Raw genomic sequence first — 6,561 nt, forward strand, 5'->3', positions numbered from 1 at the left:
TGGGGTCCAGATTTGTTTTTTTGAGAATTGGGGAGACAAGAGCGTGTTTGAAGGAGGAAGGGAAGATCCCAGATGAGCCAGGTGAGAGCAGACTGATGGACTGAGACGAAGGATAATATTGGAGGGGATAGGATCAAGCGGGCAGGTGGAGGGAGAAGCGGATTGAAGGATAGAGTGGACTTCAGCTGCAGTGGTGGGGTAAAATGAGGACAGGGGTTGGAAGGAGGGAAGTGGAGATGTAGGAGGGGAGGAGGGAGAGGGTGAGGTCACGGTAGTCCTGAGAGAGGAGATTTTGGTTGAAAAGTAGGTAGCAAAATCAGCGGCTACGATGGAGGACGGAAGAGCTGGAGGAGGGGGGGAGAGCAAGGAGTTGAAGGTGGCGAAGAGCCTGCGGGGATTGGATGATTGGGAAAGGATGAGGGACTTAAAGTAGGATTCCTTGGCCAGAGCAAGGGCAGAGCTGAAGGAGGAAAGAATGAATTTGAAATGGAGATAATCCGCAAGGGAGCGTGATTTCTTCCAGAAGCGCTCAGCAGTGCGAGAGCACTTTTTAAGGAATCGGGTGATAGGTGAGTGCCACGGTTGGGGGTTGGAGCATCGAAGGGGGATAGAGGAGGGAGGGCAGGCAGAGTCCAATGCCGAAGATAGGGTGTCATTATAGAGGGAGGCAGCGAGGTTCGGGCAGGACATGAGGGCGATTGGGGCGATAAGAGGACACAGCGTGTTTGAGAAGGCAGCAAGATCAAGTGTGTTGACGTTATGCCGTGAGACAATGCGCTTGGGAGGGGGGGTGGGAGAGGGGGAAGCAGCGAGGGAGAAGGAGATGAGGTGATGGTCAGAAAGAGGAAAAGCTGAGATAGTGTAGTCAGTAAGGGAACAAGAGCGAGAGAAGACGAGATCAAGGGAGTGTCCTTGGATGTGGGTGGGAGAGGTAGTCCACTGAGATAGGCCAAGAGAGGAGCAGAGAGAGAGGAGTTTGGAGGTGCCAGGATCAGCGGGGTTATCCAAGGGGATGTTAAAGTCACCAAGGATGACAGATGGCAGGTCGGAGGAGAGGAAGTGTGGTAGCCAGGCGGCAAAGTTGTCAAGAAATTGGGAGATAGGGCCAGGGGGGCGGTAGATTGCAGCGACACGGAGGTGGTAGGGGTAGTATAGATGGATAGAGTGAGACTCAAAGGAGGAGAAAAGGAGAGAGGGTTCAGGGTGAATGACACTGTGGGTGCATGAGGCTGAGAGGAGAAAACCCACACCGCCACCTTGGCGACTGTCAGGCCTGGGAGTGTGAGAGAAAGAGAGGCCACCGTGGGAGAGAGCAGCTGGAGAGACAGAATCAGAGGTGGAGAGCCAGGTCTCGGTGATAGCAAGGAGGTGGAATGCTCTAGAGATGAATAGGTCATGGATGGCAGGAAGTTTGTTGCAGATGGATCTGGCGTTCCATAGTGCACAGGAAAGAGGGGGGGTGGGTTGTGTATTTATGTGGATAAGGTTTTTGGGATTGCAGAAGCGAGGGGGGGTCATTGGGAGGGTAAGGGTGCGGGGGCGAGTGGTCAGGATAGGTATGGGATGGGAGGGGGGAGGAGCAGTTGGAGAAGGTGAAGTTGAGAGATTAACAGCCATGAGGAACCGAAGGTGAGAGGGTAGGTTAGTGAAAGCAGACAGAGGGAATTGGGAGGACAGACAGCGTCTGTAGTAGATTTGGTAGAAAACAGAGTGAGAGAGAAGGTAACAGGCAAGGAACTACTGTCAGAGAGGAGACCAGTGGGTAAAATCAGGTTGATTGAGTAATCCAATTAAGTATGAAACAACAACAAGTGAGACGATGAAGGGAACAGAGAAGGTCAGAAGTGAGGCAAATGTGAGCAGGCGTGAAGAGGGAAACAGAGTGCAATAAATGTGTGGCAAAGATAAGAGAAAATAATAGTGAATGAGTAAAATGAAATACAATGTTGGAAAAATATAGATACAATGAATTAAATGTCAAAATTGAGCAACAGGTTACAATAGGATAGAAAGAAGACGAATATATTACAATAAAACAGAATATGAAAATTTAGACTGTGTTCAAACTCACCTTTTTCAGTATTCTAACTCACCTGCTTCAGTTTCCAACTCACTTAAGTAATCAAGCTTCACTTCAGTATGCAAGCTTCACTCTCAATATAGCGCAGCAGATTCTGTCACAGCGTCTTATTTAGTGCAGCAGATTCCGTTACAGTGTCTTATATAGCGCAGCAGATTCCGTTACAGTGTCTTATATAGCGCAGCAGATTCTGTTACAGTGTCTTATATAGCTCAGCAGATTCCTTTACAGCGTCTTATATAGTACAGCAGATTCCTTTACAGCGTCTTATATAGTGCAGCAGATTCCGTCACAGTGTCTTATATAGTGTCTTATTTTTTACTTTTTTCTTTTCAAATGTAACATGCCAACACATGTTAGCCACGCCCCCAATTCATTACGGGGGGGGGGGCACGAAATATGGCACCTAGCTACACCGCTGACCGGCAGATGAGGATGGGGTGGACGGTTTTCCATAGCATCCTACTATGGACAGTCGTCCCCCAGGGAAAATCGCTAAGTGGCTTGACTCAAGGTTGCCTACCTGACCCTCTCCATTCGGGAGAAAAGGCTCTGTTCCTGGCTTTCCCTGGTAATGTAGGATTGCCATCACCTGTGGTGAAACACCTTTCTTATCAATGACCTAGCTCCCTACAGGTGATGGTAATCCTACATTACCAGGGAAGTCCAGGAACAGAGCATTTTCTCCCTGATCAGGAGGTCAGGTAGGCAACCCTGGCATAACTACATTTTGATACACACAGGGCTCAGCTGAAATTGCCGGGACTGAAGGTAGGTTTATTAAGCTCGGTGAAGTGATAAAGTGTCTGTTTTTTTTCACCGGGCAATCAACTCCTACCTGTCATTTCTCAAACCAAGCCTGTAACTTCACAGTTAGGAGCTGATTGGATGGTAATAAAAACCAAACACTATCACTTCACTGAGCTTAATAAATCTGCCAGTGTGTACATGGCTTTAAACCAGACTAACGTACTGGTGGCGATGCGGAAACGCCCTTTCAGCACCCACACAGACACCTTGTATATTGCTGGGCTGCCTCAGGACACTCCGAGCACAAATGTTGACATCTGTGGCACTCGCGTCCGAACAGAGCAGCAATTTAATTGCGCCATTTGGAGACCAATAATTAGCTCCGCCAGTGACACAACTGAATCGTCCCCCTGGTGACTATTATGGGGGCAGTCGGCATCAGCCCTACATACATCACAGAGCTGGGGGTAATCCTCATACACATGCAGCCTGGTCAGTAAACAGTTAATATTAGTTGACTAGGTGATTCATCGCGCCCTACGGGCGCTCTTCACACCGGCGTAAGGGGCTACGCCCCTTTATTTGTGAACATTTGTATTGTAAGAAATATGGTTAGAATTGTATGAAAGATGCCCTGTATTGCAGCTTCTGGCAGTGGGTGAGGGTCCAGCGTGGCAGCACAGGAGTACCGGACGGTGGCCCTGAGTCAGTGTCTCCTCCTACTGGGTGGGAGTTAGGGTGCATGAGAGAAGGAGGCTGGGATATGAGGCATGATAGGGGTATGTGGGCAACACAGCGTCAGCGATTACCCAGTGGTGGAAGTTACGGTTCAGGAGAGCAGGAAGCTGGGTAGTGATAGGGGTGTGTGGGCATACGGGGGACTAAAGAGGGTGGTGGACACTGTGCAGCTTCTGCCAGTGGGTGAGGGTCCAGCGTGGCAGCACAGAAATACAGGAGTCAGTGTCTCCTCCGACTGGGTGGGAGTTAGGGTGCATGAGAGCAGGAGGCTGGGCGGTAAAGCATGATAGGGGAATGTGGGCAACACAGGGTGAGCGGGTCTCCACTGGCGGAAGTTACGGGGCAGGAGAACAGGAGGCAGGGCAGTGTCCTCCCACATTGATGGCAAAAGTATTCAACATCACCATCGATTATTTGAAAATCATTGATGGTCGATGGGCATCCCTAGAACTGGAGGAGGGTGGGGGACAGTATGCAGCTCCCGGCAGTGGGTGAGCGTCTCCTCCCACTGGGAGGGAGTGAGCGTGCATGAGAGCAGGAGGCTGTATAATAGTGGTATGTGGGCAAGACATTGATAAAAGTTGTGGCGCTGGTGCAGAGGGCAGTGGGGAAACCTGCAGTGCGGCAGCCAGGGCCGGATTTCCCACCTAGGGGCGGTACCTGCTTGTGGTGGTACAGGATCCCCCATTGTCACGGGGGTACGTGAAATGCGGGAGCGGGGGCCGCGGTGGTCCGCTGGGGGGTGGAATTTCCAGAAGGGGGTCTGGGGGGTCTGCAAATTGCGGGAGGGGGGGTGGTGTGTGGGGATCCGCGGTTAGCGGGAGGGGGCGGGGGTCCGCAAATCGTGGGCAGGGGCGCGGGGGGGGCTTGAATCGTGGGGAGGGGGGTCCGCAAATTGCGGGAGGGGGGTTGTCGGGGTTAGTGAATTGCGGGAGGGGGGGTTGCGGAGGTCCGTGAATTGCGGGAGGGGCGCGTGGGGTGCCGTGAGTCAAGGGGGGGTGGTGCGGGGGTCCGTAAATCACGGGAGGGGTCATGAATCGCAGGAGGGGGGGTCGTGGGGGGGCTGTGAATCGCAGGAGGGGGGGTGTGGGGGGTTGCCGTGAATTGCATGAGGGGGGCGTGAATCAAGGGAGGGTGGGCGCAGGGGGGTGGTGCGGGGGTCCGTGAATCGCGGGAGGGGGCATGAATCGCGGGAGGGGGGGTCGTGGGGGGTTCCGAATCGCAGGAAGGGGGGTATGGGGTGTGCCGTGAATTGCGTGAGGGGGGGCATGAATCGCGGGAGGGGGGGTCCCCGAATGTGTGAATTACGGGGCGGTGGCAAATCGCGAGAGGTGCCGAGGGAGCCCGCAAATCGCGGGAGGGGGGCGCTACGGGGGGTTTCGTGAATCGCGGGAGGGGGGGTCGTGGGGGGTTGCGAATCGCAGGAAGGGGGGTGTGGGGGGTGCCGTGAATTGCCTGAGGGGGGCATGAATCGCGGTAGGTGGGGTCCCCGAATGTGTGAATTAGGGGGCGGTAGCAAATCTCGAGAAGTGCCGAGAGGGCATGCAAATCGCGGGAGGGGGGCGCTACGGGGGGTTCCGTGAATCGCGGGAGGGGGCGGCGCGAATTGCGGGAGGGGGGTCGCAAATCAAAGTAGGGGGGGGTGCCGTGAATCGCGGGAGGGGTCGCTGGGGTCCCGCGATTTGCGGGAGGGTCGCGGGGGTCCAGCGAATCGCGGGAGGGGGTGGTCGGGTCTGGGACGGATATTAGACAGCACTTACATCGACAGCCATTACATCGACACCATTAGTTCGACAGCTCAATAGGTCGACATGGTTTAAGGTCGACATACCATTAGGTCGACATGTTATTATGTCGACAGCTCATTAGGTCGACAGCTCATTAGGTCGACAGTTCATTAGGTCGACATGTTTTTAGGTCGACACTGCCATTAGGTCGACAGAGTCTATGTCGACAGTCAAAAGGTCGACATGGGTTTTTTCACTGTTTTTTTTTGCCCGAAATGTCGACACAGTCGACATGGACACAGTTTGAAGTGTACCGCAGCCGCTCGCTATGCTTCGGGCACGGTGCCTCGCTGCGCTCGGCACACTATTTTATTCTCCCACCACGCCCTAGTGGATAGTAGGGCATGAAATACCGCCTGTCGGCACATGTCGGCTCAATAAACAGTGAAAAAACCCATGTCGACCTTTTGACTGTCGACATAGACACTGTCGACCTAATGGCAGTGTCGACCTAAAAACATGTCGACCTAATGAGCTGTCGACATAATGACATGTCGACCTAATGGTATGTTGACCTAAAACCGTGTCGACCTATTGAGCTGTCGAACTAATGGTGTCGATGTAATGGCTGTCGATGTAAGTGCTGTCTAACAATAGTCCGGATACCGGGGTGGTCGCGGGGGTCCCGCGAATCGCGGGAGGGGGGTCGCGGGGGTCCCGCAAATCGCGGGAGGGGGGGTTCGCGGGGGTCCCGCGAATCACGGGAGGGGGGGTCGCGAGGGTCCCGCAACTCGTGGGAGGGTGGAAAGCGGGGGTCCCGTGAATCGCGGGAGGGGGGGTGCGGGGTCCCGCGAATGGCGGGAGGGGGGGTCACGGGGGTCCCGCAAATCGCGGGAGGGGGGGTCGCGGGGGTCCCACGAATCGCTGGAGGGGGGTCGCGGGGGTCCCGCGAATCGCTGGAGGGGGGTCGCGGGGGTCCCGCGATTCGCGGGAGGGGGGGTCGCGGGGGGTCCCGCGAATCGCGGGAGGGGGGGTCCCGCAAATCGCGGGAGGGGGGGGTCGCGGGGGGTCCCGCGAATCGCGGGAGGGGGGTCGCGGGGGTCCTGGCAGAGGGTAGGGATGTGCAGGAGTAATGGTGGATGGTGGCTGTGGAGTAATGGTGGATGGTGGGCGTGTACTGTAGCCCTGGCTGGGCGGGGGGAGGTGATGTCAAGGGGGTAGAACGTCAGACACATGAAAGTGAAACTGTTCTACACAGGAACGTTC

The sequence above is a fragment of the Crinia signifera genome, chromosome 11 (genome assembly GCF_055691185.1).
Source record: "Crinia signifera chromosome 11, ASM5569118v1, whole genome shotgun sequence".
In the NCBI taxonomy this organism is placed as follows: domain Eukaryota; kingdom Metazoa; phylum Chordata; class Amphibia; order Anura; family Myobatrachidae; genus Crinia; species Crinia signifera.